The sequence below is a fragment of the Cebus imitator genome, unplaced genomic scaffold, assembly GCF_001604975.1.
Source record: "Cebus imitator isolate Cc_AM_T3 unplaced genomic scaffold, Cebus_imitator-1.0 Scaffold10, whole genome shotgun sequence".
Classification (NCBI taxonomy): Eukaryota; Metazoa; Chordata; class Mammalia; order Primates; family Cebidae; genus Cebus; species Cebus imitator.
This window is the reverse complement of record NW_016107325.1, coordinates 11672507-11687450: the sequence shown is the minus strand read 5'-3', so window position 1 is coordinate 11687450 and position 14944 is coordinate 11672507. Positions and strand designations below refer to the sequence as shown.

General features: G+C 35.2%; 1 protein-coding gene across 1 annotated transcript in view; it reads right to left on the bottom strand.

Annotated features, from left to right (window-relative positions):
• The window catches only part of B3GALT1 (beta-1,3-galactosyltransferase 1), a 583718-nt gene that overhangs the window by 360504 nt on the left and 208270 nt on the right, over positions 1-14944 (bottom strand). Inside the window, exon 2 of the mRNA XM_017548485.2 lies at positions 6866-6966. The gene's annotated coding sequence lies outside the window, so the exon portion shown is untranslated. The remainder of the gene's footprint in view (positions 1-6865; positions 6967-14944) is intronic.

Genomic DNA, 14944 nt, shown 5'->3' with positions numbered 1-14944 from the left:
TCTTAGCCAAGCCATCTTAATACAGTTTCAAGGACAGGCACAATCCTGTTTTTTCTTACTTCTCCAATCTCTCTCACTTTCTTTAACTATGGACATGACTTACTCCTTAATTAACTCTTCTTTTTATCTCTTTCTTCCCAATTCAATCTAGCCTGAAGCAAAACTTCTAAGAAGGAATATCCTTTCCCAGGGAAAAATACTCTATTTTAGTAGTTGGTGATTGGTACAACTGAGTATCTTGCCTTAAAAGTGATTTTAAATTCAAAATGTGGATTTTGCTGGGACACACTTGGCATATTCCTAAGGAGTTTCGGCACTTCCTTTTCCTTCTCTCTGGAATACTTTCCCTTAGGGTACTAACTCACTCTCACTTTTTTCAAATATTTGCTCAGGTACCTCCTATTTAATGCAGCCTCTTCTAACCAACATATTTAATATTGTAACTGTTGTCCATCCCCCATCATTTCCTTTCCTTTGCTCACTTCATATTTTTGTTCAACATTTCTAAATTCACATTATACATTTTAAATTCTCTTTATTAGATATCGCTCTTTTTGTTTACCCTTTACGTAGGTCAGGCCATTATAACAAAATATCATTAAAAAGGTGGCTCATAAGTAACAGAAATGTACTTTTTACAGTCCTGGAGGCTGGAAGTTTGAAATTGGGGTGCCAGTATGGTTGGGTTCTGGTGAGAGCCTTCCTCAGGGTTACAGACCATCAATGTATCATTGACATGTGGTAGAAAGAGAGGGAACTAGCTCTTTAGCCTCTTCTTGTAAAGGCACTAATCCCATTCCTGAGGGCTCTACCTTCCGGACTTCATTACCTCCCAAACGCTTCATCTCCTAATGTCATCACACTGAGAGTTAGGATTTCAACATAGGAATTCTGAGAGGGATATAAAAATTTAGTCCATAACATCCTGATAGAATATGCTTTATTTTGTTCACTGGTGTAGAACAGTGACTGGCACTTTGAAGGTGATCAACGGCTATTACCCTAATTCAGTTTAAAAACTTCTTTATAATATCCACTACCTTCTTTCTCTTTTCACTGCCAACAGCCTAGTCTAAGTTTCTTCTCATGGCAATTAGCCAATTAGTATGCTAATTACATTTCTTTCTACCCCACTCTTTAACCCGTCTCCTTTAATCCGGCTGATTTTCTTCTTCACACCCAAATTTATCTTCTCATTAACCTTCTCAAAAACATTCACTGCAAGGCCAAGTCAAAATTCCTTTTTCTGGAACTTAAGGCTCTGCTCAATATGACTACCAATCACATCCAGCCTCATGGGCACCCACTCCTCAATCAACTTTAGCCAAGTTGGTATTGGCTTTTTCATTTAAGGAATAGTTGACCTCCTAGTCCCAGGTCCTATGTGTGATAAAAATAATTTACTGTCAGTTTAGGCAAGTGAACTGGAAGAACAAAAGCTCAAACAAAATTTGTACTAAAAAAGTAATCGAGACCACAGAAGAAAGACACTTGGCTGACTGACTCAGGGGCATGTGGTCCCATCACTGAAACATCTCTTCCTTCTACTTTCATGTTCTGGAAAAGCAAATCGCACCTATATTTAAAGGTTCAAGTTCAACTTGCTCTGCAATTGATTCTATGCCTTTTAAGAGCCATAATTCCTTTTCATAAATATTAATAATAAATGTTTTGTCTTCCACAAATATTCTCAGGTGCTTTTCCTCACCTTCTTTCCCTTCACCATAAGAAACACTGGTTTATGGATTACATAGGCCCTCTCATCCCAAAATTCTGAGCAACATATTTTCCCTGACAGCATCCCTTGCCTAAAAGCTAGGATAAAACCTGGAAGGAAAAGCCTGGGAAGGGATCTGGGTCTCTGGGAAAGGGGTATATGGCTTATACTTTTGATTGGTAAGAAATCTGGCAAAAAAAGCAAAATAGCACCACTTCTTCATTGCCATCTCTAAGTGTTCCGAGTTTCACTTTCTCATCACTTCCCATCCAGGTTGTTAAATGATGATTGAAGCTTTTGGTTTCTGAATTCCTAGCTCTGCCACCAATGCTTATGAGGTTATTGTTCTAGAAGGCCCTCCCAAGTAATCCTACTTATTATGGTTTCCTACTCTGAATTTCTGCTATATTTACTGTGTTATAAACATTAAACAGTCTAGAATTTGACATCATTTTACCCTGTCTTTGTTTTTATCATATATATGTAATTTACAGAAAGCCCTGAACACAGAAATTGTCTACCCACAGCAGTGGTTGTCATCTATCCCTTATCAGTAAAGACAATGACACAACATTAAAAAAATTCAGATTCTAGGGCTCCAAGTCAATTCTGCAGAAACTGAATTACTTGTCCAATTTTTAAGAAATTTGTTTTTGGAGGCCGGGTGTGGTGGCTCATGACTGTAATCCCAGCACTTTGGGAGGCTGAGGTAGGTGGATCAGAAGGTCAGGAGGTCGAGACCAGCCTGACCAACATGGTGAAATCCCATCTCTAAAAAAAAAAAGCACAAAAATTAGCTGTGTATAGTGGTGCACACATGTAGTCCCAGCTACTTGGGAGGCTGACCCAGGAGAATTGCATGAACCCGGAAAGCAAAGGTTGCAGTGAGCCAAGATTATACCACTGTACTCCAGCCTGGGCGACAGAATGAGACTCTATCTCAAAAAAAAAAAAAAAAAAAAAATTATGTTTTCAAAATGTCTCCCAAATGATTCTGATAATTTGCCAGATATGGGTATCACTGCTTTACAGTTTATCCTAGGCTCATTAAGTAAAAAAGTCTCAAAACACCATTTAACTTAAAAATTATTTATTTTAAAATTAAAAATTTATGACTAAAGCTTGTGGTTATTAATTTGCATCATCTAGATTTTAAAATCTAATATTTGATTTTGTAAGTGCCATAAAATAGCTAGGAAAATTTTAGAATTAGACATACCTGAAATTTCACCACATATGCTATTTTATGTAGATATAAGCATATCACACATATAGTTAAGATTCTCATTTTTCTTTGACATAAGTTTATTTTAGATTCTTCTTACATGTTGTCATATTTTAAAACAGTGAAAATAACATTCCTTTGGAATGGGGGCACTAACTTACTTCATCATTTCCCTATTTTAGACTTCTCAGATATTTTTCTTCATAAATATCATAATTGATATATTTTACATAAACAATTCATTGAATATAAATGTAATTGTTTTGCATTTAATCTATTTATTAAATATTTATTGTATTTTGGAAATATACATTTCATTGTTTTTTTAAATGCTGTAATCTGAGACACAATTTTTTGCTAGTCTCTCCAACGAGTTTGTTTTCTAATTTTCAGACTCTTAGGACAATCTGCAATCAAGTATATCACTATCATAAGCCATAAAGTTACTCAATCCTGTTGGCATATTCTCTTGGTTCCTATATTTAGGCATGATCTCCCTATTACTTCAGTCTTAGGAGTATTTCCTAACATAAATCACGCTAAAGGGATAAAAATTGTAACTGCTATACATCAGTTTCTTAAAGCGTAGTCTACTGCTCACCAATAATACAAAAACATGAGGAGCGTGATAAAAGTAGAGAATTATGACTACAAAATTAATCAGATATTTAGATGTGAAGTCTAGAAAAATAAAATTTAAACAAAAACCAAAGAAACTCTTCCGGATACTAACATTTGAAAATTCAGCATTCTATATGCTATGCTGCAAATTTGACATGCAAATTCAGTAAACCTGCAGCATAGATTTAAGGTATTATAGCAACACGCATCTTATCAACCTACTTTTTCCCGTACCCAACCCTCCTGCATTGAAGTCCATCTTTTGTAGAAAGTAGAGAACATGTCTATTTTATCTTTGCATTTCTGTCACTGTTGAGACACTATTTTGCAAATAAAAACTGCGTAAGAATGTTAGTTGTTTAATTTTTGACAAGATCCATACTCTGCTAAGTTAGTTTTCATCACTACACAAAATTACTTGCATGGCTTGAAATGGTTTACCTATTTTTTTCTTAAATTATAAAGCTTATCTGGTATCTTTGGAACTTTGTTAAAATATCTCTATGGTAATTGATGTAGGGCTTTGTCTATATTCACAAAATAAATGTGTAGGCATTGTGATATATTTGAAGATAGAAATATTAGAGGAGAGGTCCTTACACTAGAGAAAGTAACCCTCTACTAGGGAAGTTGGTATCATCAGAAAAGTTTACAAAATAATATAATCAAATCTAAAACATGCATCAAACATACAGAAAAAGAACTATAATATAAAAGGATCATGAAGCATCTCTTTTCATGACTCTACCTGCATGGCCAAATTTAACTGAACACAAAAATTGAGACTGCCTAATTTGATGTGGCTCATATATAACACTGTAGTTCATGCCAGAAGGCTAACTTTGAACAGCATCAAACATGGCCTATTTTAATATCAAGATCTATAGAATACGCATAAACAAGGCAGAATCTTTTATCTCTTCTGCATATTTTTATTTCAATGGTGTATTATTAGAAGAGTCTTCAGCTATTACGACCTCTTTTTATAACAGAGAATACTGTTATAGAAAGTATTCTATAACATACGCGTGCGTGCACACACATACACACATACACACAGTTGGATGCAACACACACTAATCTCGGTGCTGTCAGGGAAAACCTCGGATTCTTGATCCCTGTTATTACAAAGTGAATACTGAACAAATTCACAGTAGTTCAGAATTCAGAGTCTTTTTCCCTTTATAGTTTATTATGTTAGAACATGAGACAATAAAAAGCCACAACATACTTATTAGACTTGCTAAAACTCAAAGCACTGACAACACCAAATGCTTGTGAAAATGTGAAGCAACAGGGGGGTCCTTTCAGTGCCAGTGGGTATGCAAAAAGTTACAGCTACTTTGAAATACATTTGGCAGTTCCTTATTAAACTACCCTTTCTTACCACCTGATCCAGTCATAATACTCCTTTGTATATACCTAAATGAGTTGAAAACTTCTGTCCACACAAAAATCTGCAAACAAATATTTATAGTGACTTTAAAAAGTAATTCCCAATTTGGGAACAATCAAGATATCATTCATTAGGTGAATGGGTAAACTATGATACTTCCATCCAATGAAATATTATTCAGTGATAAAAACAAATGAACCATTAAGCCACAGAAAAACATGGATGAACCTTAAAAGCATATTGCTTAGTAAAAGAAGCCAATCTGAAAAGGCTACATACTGCCTGATTCCAACTATATGTCATCCCAGAAAGGTCAAACTATGGAAGCAGTAAAAAGATCAGAGATTGCCAATTTCAGCGGAGGGAGAAAAGAGTGAATAGGAGGAAGATGGGGGACTTTTAGAGCAGCAAAGCTATTGTGTGCGATACAGCAGTGATGGAAATTTGTCATTATATGTGTGTCAAAACCCATAAAATATCCAATACAAAGACTGAACCCTTATGCAACTACAGACTTTAGTTTATAAGGCTCTATCCATATTGAGTCATCACTTGTGACGAATGTACCATGTTAATACAGACATTAATAATAGGGAAAACTGAGCATGGGTTCAGGGATAAGATTATGTAGAAGCTCTCTGTACTTTCCAATTAATTTTTCTACAAACATAAAGCTACTCAAAGTCTGTTAATGAAAAAAAAAAGGCAAAAAGAAAACCAAAGACACAGAAGTTGTTAAAATTAAACCAAACCAAATAAAGACTATAATTCCAGTCAGATGAGACAACTTCTAGAACTGTGACTGCAGAACACTTTACTGCAGTTTTTCATGGTGATACTCCTGGTTTCCCAGTTGTTACTTCTTACTCCTGGTTGGTACCTGTGATGATATTGGCATAAGGCACAGAACAAATACTACAGAGTGTTCAGGCCTCATTAGCCTGAAAACTACTATTTTTCAATATTCAGTCTAGCTTTGAGTCAGGTTCAGAATCTGCTGATTTTCTGAATGACTACTAAAACAACAGAATCAGGACTTACCCAGGCTAGGCCAAATATTGAAGTGAGGCCTAAAAGTACACACCGACCTCAGATTATGGGGAGTACTCATTACCCAGGGGACAAAATTTTGTCTTGTATAAATTTCTCCAGAATCCTAAGAAAAGAAGGGATCCTGCCAGAATTGAGATGTACCTCTTTAAGCAAGAGCGTCTTTATCATTTTGTTAATGGCGAGGAAAAAGGAAAAATTCCAAGATTAAGTTTCTTGATACAAGATCAGAAATAATGGTCAATCTTTAGGTAAAATTAACTTCCATTGAAAATCTAGAACCCAATGTCTTATTTTTTTCCTAAGGAAAACTCACTCTAAGTCCAGATTCCAATAATAGACATGCATAAGAAGCAGCAGACACTGTAGGGCTTTCGAAAAGGAAAGGTTCTATTGCTCACCAACATAGCTCCCCAACGCAATGGCATACAGATGTGCTAATAAGATGCCATGGCTTCAGCCCTGGAACTGCTCAGCAGGGCCAGTCGTCTCTGCTTGTGAGCAGCCCCTCAGTGTATCCTAGGAATATTATCATTTTCCATGCGTGCCATGGCAAGAAGGCTGACAAAACACCTCGCAATCTCTGCTAATGGTGCTTCTATGCCAAAGTGGTCAGACTGATGCTTTGCAATTATCTTTGTTTCTACATATCATTCTACCCCAAAAGTGAGGATAATATTTGCTGAGGATTTTTTTCTGACTGTATTTCACATGAAAGGTATAAAGCATGAAGTACTACAAAGCTATAAGCAAATTCAGAGCATACTTAACATTTTGGATAATAGTGCCTATTTTTATATCACAGTTTTGTAAATATTCAAAGACTATCAAACCAAAAATAGGAATCGGCTGTTACCCTATGATGGAAACTTCTGCCCTCATTTTAGGAAGCATCCTTGTCTTCACAAAATCTCTCCATTCCTGGATCGAGCAGCTCTTGAAGCGTCTTTTCTGGGTCTAAGAGAAAAGAAAAACGTATGAGTAACTTTGGAGGTACTTCAGTTGACATTAGCATTTTGTTTCAAGTTGTAGAGATTCTCTTTTTACCATTTCCTAAAATTTCCACATATCTTATATCAAATTGTTCTGCACAAAACAATTAGCACTTGAAGAACACTTAATTTAAAAAGAAATTTTCTTCCTTTGTGTCATTATAATCTCCTCCTTATTCGTCTTTGAATAAATGATGTCTTTACTGGTTATAAAGTCATTTTAACAATTTTACAATTATTTGCTTACTTTCCCTAGACATTAATTTTATTCTATGGTCTCACTTATAATAGCAAGTGTTTCCACAAGAGAAGTAGAATATTGTTAGTTCTAACCAGTCTTGTCTGTGGCTTCCTTAAGACTGTCTTGCTGCTTTACTCTGCTATGATAAACTAATTCTTTTTGGTTTCTAATTTCCTACCAAAACCCGAAGTACCCCATCAAGTCTATAATAATACTGACCTGAGCCAGTGAAAAAGTGTGCTCTGCCAGCATGTTCTATAAGATAGCCTTCCATCAACACAAAGTCTCAGGTACTCTTTTCTGGAACTCGCAAGAAAAATAAGCTGGCTTTGGCAGTTGATCACAGACTGTTCTAATTCAATGAATCCATTTTTTACAGGCTTTACTTGGCAAGCCTCTTTCCACAGCCTGCAAACTATGTTTCTTTGTAAACCCCTTTGCAATTCAACCCAAACACCTCTACACCCCAGTTATCTATTACTGAAAATCTATTTTAAAGAAGTCTTTCAATGGAATATCTAATTTTGGAATCTTTCCTCAACCTTTAAAAACTGTTACACATAGGTCATTATCCTCAGAAGTTGTGGAAAAAGGATGCCAATGGTGTAGTGATGTATAAACTGGAGAAGTTAGAAAACGCAGGCTGAGTTATCTGCTCTAAAATGTGCCCCTATTGATCTGCCTGGTTCATCAAATGATCTGCCTTTGCAGGTTCATAGTACAATGACATTAGTTTGATGGTACCTCTGAACTCTAAGAATCATTCTGCATATTTTCGGAATTCTTAAAAGCAGATAGTTGTAGATTGGGTAAAATGTCATCAATAAATCCTCCAAACAGGGACAAAGTATATTTTTTTTTGTAATATCACGGTCTTTCATTATTAATTTTATTTTTAACATGGGTAATTTCCTGATTCTCATAAATTCAATTAAATATCTATAAAAATATGGATAAATCTAAAAACCTTAAAGTTGCATGAAATAAGCCTGACACAAAAAAGTGCATACTATATAGTTACATTTACATGAAGTTCTAGAAAAGGCAAAAATAAGCTATACTGATAATCAAAATATTGGCTGTGAGGAATTCACAGAAATGTAGCAAGAGGGAACTTTCTGGAGTAACAAAAAATTATCTATCTTGATTGGATAATGGTTACACGGGTGCATACACTTGACAAAACTCATGGAACTGTGACCTTAAAATCTGTACACTTTATTGTAACTAACTTGTACTTAAATTAAAAAACGAAGAGACAAACAATAGGACTGAGGTTCCTCAAGTTTCCGTGTAATTTTGAATTTGGGAGTCTTTAAGATGAACTGTATAGTCAAAACCAATTCTTTAGTCCTTTTTCATTTATCCACTTAAGAAAGATTTACTAAGCACAAATATACCCAGAATTAATATAATGGCATTGTGCTAGAAAAAAAATAATGGTTAGCAAAATAGACATTGCTTTTATTCTTATAGACATTAAAGTCTGTTGGGGAAAACAGACAATTAAAGTAGACAAAAACAGAAAATTATCACTGTAGCATTGGATGAAGGCCTATGTTTTAACCAAGAGCTGCATCAAAACAGAATGAATTACTTTAGACTAAACCCTAAGCCAAAGTGCATCGAAAATATTGGTGTTTGCTGAATCACTAAAAGCTAAAAGACTGCTTAGACTAAAGCAAACCAAATGATGTTTTTCTATTAAATCAAGCCTATATATGCTCTAAATCTAATGAATCAAAACATCAAAATACTTTTCAAATCAAATTTTGTTTGGCCATTGAAGACTTTTTTTTTTTTTTTTTAACAGAATTTAGGTCATCTATGTCCTTTGGCATTTTACATATACAGCTGTCCACAGGAATAACATGGTGTTAAATGACCTTCTTTTCCATGAGCAAGTCCCAGCTGGGCAGACAGGTGCATCTACTTCTGGTAACTCTGCTGCCAATGGGGGATTTGCAGGCTTTCCCAACAGCAACCATTATGCATACTCACGATAAATCCAAGCTTGTGACACTTGCAGTATTTGATATACAAACAAAGTATAACCACGAATAGACCCGTTTTCCAATATAAAATGCTTTCAGAAACATATATCCCCCTCACTCCCATGAAACTCACATTTTAAAATGAAGTCCTTCTGTGGGCAATCCCATTTTTAAAGCACGTGAAAATATTTTATAGCTTAACTAGTATTAAAAATCCTCTTGTTTCTTTATTGGTTTTCTAACCTATTTGTTCAAAATCTTTCCAAAATGAGCAGAGTCATTTATAAGACTAAACAGATTAAAGAATATAATTAAAATGACAAAAATAAAATATGAACCATATAACAGAGTTACTGGATTTTGAAGCCTTCTAAGGAAGGCTAACCTATTGTTATTTTGTGAAACTGTCTAGAAGAAAACCAACATCTGTTAAAGAATAAAAAGAAACATGCTAATAACAGTGGGTAGTTCAAAAATATGCTTTGGAATGAGAAGCTTACTTTAAACCAATGCCATAAAGGATGTTGAATGTTTTTTATTTAAGCAACAAAGCATGCACAACATTACCTTCCCAGTCTCTGACCAGGCATCTTAGGATTTGGGCTACATTCTACTGGCAGGAAAAAAAAAAAATGGCCTTCTGAACTCTAAAGTAAGTGGGACTTGAAACAATTACTTCAAATAAGTGAGCCATTTTACATCCTCAGAAAACATGGTCAGATTTTAATCCTATCTCTACAATGACAGTTTCCTTACTTTCTTACTCTGGTCAGTGATAAATTCAAAAGAAATCCTCTACTGCTGATGAATAATTACAGTTCCTGTTTGTAAACATTCCACATATTTAATATTTTTAAAAGAGTACATATTTTAACAAAATATAAATTTTTCAATCTCATATTTTTTTATTCTACAGCCAAATGGTTGGTAATTAAAGGAGTTAACATAATGGAACATTTTCCTGACATGCTTGTGTCGTTTTTCCTTCTAATTCTCCAATTTCTACTCTCCCAATCTCACTTTCACATTTTTGGTTTCTATTCTTTCTTGTGGCCAATGTGAGTATCAGTTCTCTGTGTTTCCTGGTCGTTCTTTTATATTTGCATTCTCATAAATATGGCCCTTTAAAGGAAAAATGATATTGAGTTTATGAGATACAAAGAATCTTAAACATATTTGCACTTAAGACTTTCTCAAATCTCAAGCTATTGAATACTTAATTGTGGTATAGAATTCCAGATGATTTCTAATGGTTTTTCATGGTCATGGTTTTCTTCTCCAGTAAGTCCCAAAGATACTATGACCTTCAGTCTGCAGGGCTTATATCCAATGATAATCTCTCTGTCCTGAAAACAAATTTTAAGCAGCTATAACTTAATGCATCTATTGACACTAAAATGTAACTAATGGCACTGAAATGTTCTGAAAACAGAAGTAAAGTCTTTGAACTAGTGACTTGGGAGCAAAATTTTTCCAGAGGTTCAAATGTGGGGATTATCTTTAATGCATATACATAGTTTAGATTAATTCAAAGGCATATATTTAGCTCCTATGATGTGGCAGATTTCATGCAAAGTACTAAGGACATATGGCCCTTCCTCTAAAATTAACTCCATAGCTTTTGCCATTGAAGAAAAAGGAGAAATAAACACATACAAGATAACTTAATGCCATTTGTCAAGTGCTATGACAACTGTATGAATAGCATTATGAAATATGTGACCTGGACACTCAGTTTTCCAGATGAAATAAGAATGACTAAGGCATGTTTCATAAATATTGTCTGAGCATCTGATTTTGGGATCACAAACCAGTTGTTCCATAAAATCCAATAAAGATGCTATCCTGATTATTAGTTACAGAAGACCTCATTAAATGCTTACACACTTGGTTTTGTCCCGTTTTTCATTCAAATAATCTTTTTTTCAAAACTTATCATGTGAGTGGTTCAAGCAGAATTTTCTCATCCATAAAATGTACACATTTATAGCATATTTTGATATTTAATGAAATAATATATATGCACGTAAACCAAAAATAAACTTCTATAAGCCCTCCAACTAACTGAATGGATCCCTCCTCTTGGCAAAGAGGATTCCAAAGTAAACCTGAAAAACTACTTCAGGCCATGACGGGAAGTGGGGGTTGAACATGTCTTACTATACTCTCTTCCCTTTGGAATTCAGACACAACGGACTGGCATTAACATTAAAACAAAGATTTTTTAAATTGTACTTTGGGTTCTGGGGTACATGTGCAGATCATGCAGGATTGTTGCATAGGTACATACATGGCAATGTGGTTTATGGCCTCCATCTCCCCGTCACCTATATCTGGCATTTCTTCCCATGTTATCCCTTTCCAACTTCCCCACCCCCTGCTGTCTCTCCCCTAGTCCCCACCCAACAGACCCCGGTGTGTGATGCTCCCCTCCCTGTGTCCATGTATTCCCATTGTTCAACACCTGCCTATGAGTGAGAACATGCGGTATTTGATTTTCTGTTTTTGTGTCAGTTTGCTGAGAATGATGGTTTCAAGATTCACCCATGTCCCTACAAGGACACAAACTCATCGGTTTTTATGTCTGCATAGTATTCCATGGTGTATATGTGCCATATTTTCCTTGTCCAGTCTATCATCAATGGGCATTTGGGTTGGTTCCAGGTCTTTGCTATTGTACACAGTGCCACAATGAACATACATGTGCACGTGTCTTTATAATAGAACAATTTATAATCCTTTGGGTATATACCCAGTAATGGGACTGCTGGGTCAAATGGAATTTCTATTTCTAGGTCCTTGAGGAATAGCCACACTGTCTTCCACAATGGTTGAACTAATTTACACTCCCAGAAACAGTGTAAAAGCGTTCCTATTTCTCCACATCCTCTCCAGGATCTGTTGTGTGCAAATTTTTTAATGATCACCATTCTAACTAGCATTAGATGGTATCTCAATGTGGTTTTGGTTTGTATTTCTCTAATGACCAGTGATGATGAGCATTTTTTCATGTTTGTTGGCCTCATATATGTTTTCTTTTGAAAAGTGTCTGTTCATATCCTTCACCCACTTTTGAATGGGTTTGTTTGTTTCTTTCTTGTAAATCTGTTTTAGTTCTTTGTAGATTCTGGATATTAGCCTTTTGTCAGATGGGTAGATGGTGAAAATTTTTTCCCATTCTGTTGGTTGCCAGTTCACCTGTTTAATAAATGGTGTTAGGAAAACTGGCTAGCCATGTGCAGAAGGCAGAAACTGGACCCCTTCCTGACACCTTACACTAAAATTAACTCCAGATGGATTAAATACTTAAACATAAGACTTAACACCATAAAAACCCTAGAAGAAAACCTAGGCAAAACCATTCAGGACATAGGCATAGGCAAGGACTTCATGACTAAAACACCAAAAGCATTGGCCACAAAAGCCAAAATAGACAAATGGGATCTAATTACACTCCAGAGCTTCTGTACAGCAAAAGAAACAATTGTTACAACAATGATCTTAAGAATGACAAAACAGACTCTTTATGGCAATAAGATGCTGAATTCTAACCTGACTGTAGTCTAGCATCACATGACAGACTGTAGGCCCTGAAAGAAATTATTTTACTCTGAAATATATTTCTTTGACATATTGTGAAATGGCCACGGCAAGGCTGTCTCTTGTGAGGGAAGTGTACACTCTGTAGAGAATTCCCTTCCCTCACTAGGTCTTTTTCTGATCCTGAAGTGATTAGCTGAGAGTCTAGCATCTTTTAAAGATCTGAATAGGAAACATTTGTCATGTATTGCCTCTAAGGGCAGCCACTTATGATGCTTCATCCACATAATAAAACCTTGGTCTCCACAATATCTTACTATAACTCTTTCAACTAATTGCCAATGAGAAAATCTTCAAATCCACCTATAACCTAGAAGACCCTGCTTCGAGTTGTCCCACTTTTATGGATTGAACCAATGTATAACTCACATGTATTGATTGATGTCTACCTGTAACTTCTGTCCAACTAAAATGCATAAAAATCAAGTTGTAATCCCATCACCTTGGGCACACGTTCTCAGTACATCTTGAGACTGTGTTGGGCCTTAGCCACTCACATTTGGCTCAAAATAAGCCTCTTTAAATACTAAGTTTGACTCTTTTTTGTTGTTGACAAAGTTCTTACTATAACACCTGGTATAGGTAATTGCTCTCCACTCTACTGCCTCCCAAAAAAGAAAAAAAAAAAAAAACTCTACATTTTTACTAAAGGCTTGGCTTATCATTGCAATTATCTGTCCTTAGGCAAAAATTTTCACATATGAAGATGTGAGATTAGTTGTCATAGTTATTCCCTCAGAAGAGGTCATTTTACTTATCAAAATAGGTTGCTTGTGTTTACATCTGAAAGAAGAGCCACATATTTCTTAAAGACAACAGGACTCATATGGAGCTTCTCTGTGTGGCAAAAGGTCAGTTCTTAAGGGAGATGGCTCAATTGAAGAGGCATAGTTGTCTGCAATAGAGACAGAGGGCTTCAGAATTTCCATAGGACCCATGGATAGGTTCTATAGGGTCTGTTCCTCTTAACACATAGTGAATGAAAAAATTATGAAAGACTTTTAGATGAACCAAAAGAACACTGGGTATCTTCATTGTAAAAGCAGGCATTATCTAATATACAATTCCAAGTTACCTGATTCTATAGAGGGCTGATTGAGCTATTTTACAAAGCTATAAATTATACATATATGATAGCAATTAAAATAATACTTATCCAAAGACATGCAAATTCCTTTTGGTGGAGGGACAACTGATTTTTCTCTCCACTGCAACCTATGGGAAGCCAGTTTTTCATCTATTTGTAGATTCATTTAAACATTCTTGACTCAACCGTATATGTGCATTAATTTGAATTTTTTATTAAACCAGTTGATAACATCTTACTGGTTTCTTTGTGAATAATTGAGTCAAATAAAATTTTGATAGAATTTTATATTTGTATAACAATCTTGAATTTGATCCTTTTGAAAATTATCTTTTAATTTTATCTGTTTTGATTTCCAATAATAATTTAGCCAAGTACTGCCATATGAACCCAGTGCTTATGTTTGTAGATACTATCATTTTGGCCTCAAGAAGTGTTAATGATAAAAGAACAGAGATAGCAAAAGGCCAACAATGATACTGTGCAGAAGCTCCACAAAATATTAGAATTATCATAATATAGCACACTGTGTTATAATTATGCTTTGTAAGAGATATAAGACAGTGTCTATGCCTGGCTTTTTTTTAGACAGGGTCTGGCTCTGTCGCTCAGGCTGGAGTACAATGGTGCAATCTCAGCTCACTGCAACCTCTGCCTCCAGGTTCAAGTAATTCTCCTGCCTCAGCCTCCCTAGTAGTTGGGATTACACGTATCTACCACGATGCCCAGCTAATTTTTGTATTTTTAGTAGCGTCAGGGTTTCACCACGCTGGCCAGGTTTATGCTTGGTTTTGTTTGCATATTTTTATGTAACAACTTAATAAAAATGATTTAACACTGGGATTCAAAGAGAAGATTTTTGTAGTAGTTTTTGTTTTTGTCGTAAAGACACTGCATATATTGTAGAAGTTTGAGAAACAACGGTCTGTAGAATTGTGGACAATGTATATTTCACAGTTTGCATTTGTGAAAATTTAGTGTCTACGTTATAAAACTGGTGTCCTGAAAGAATTAATTTATT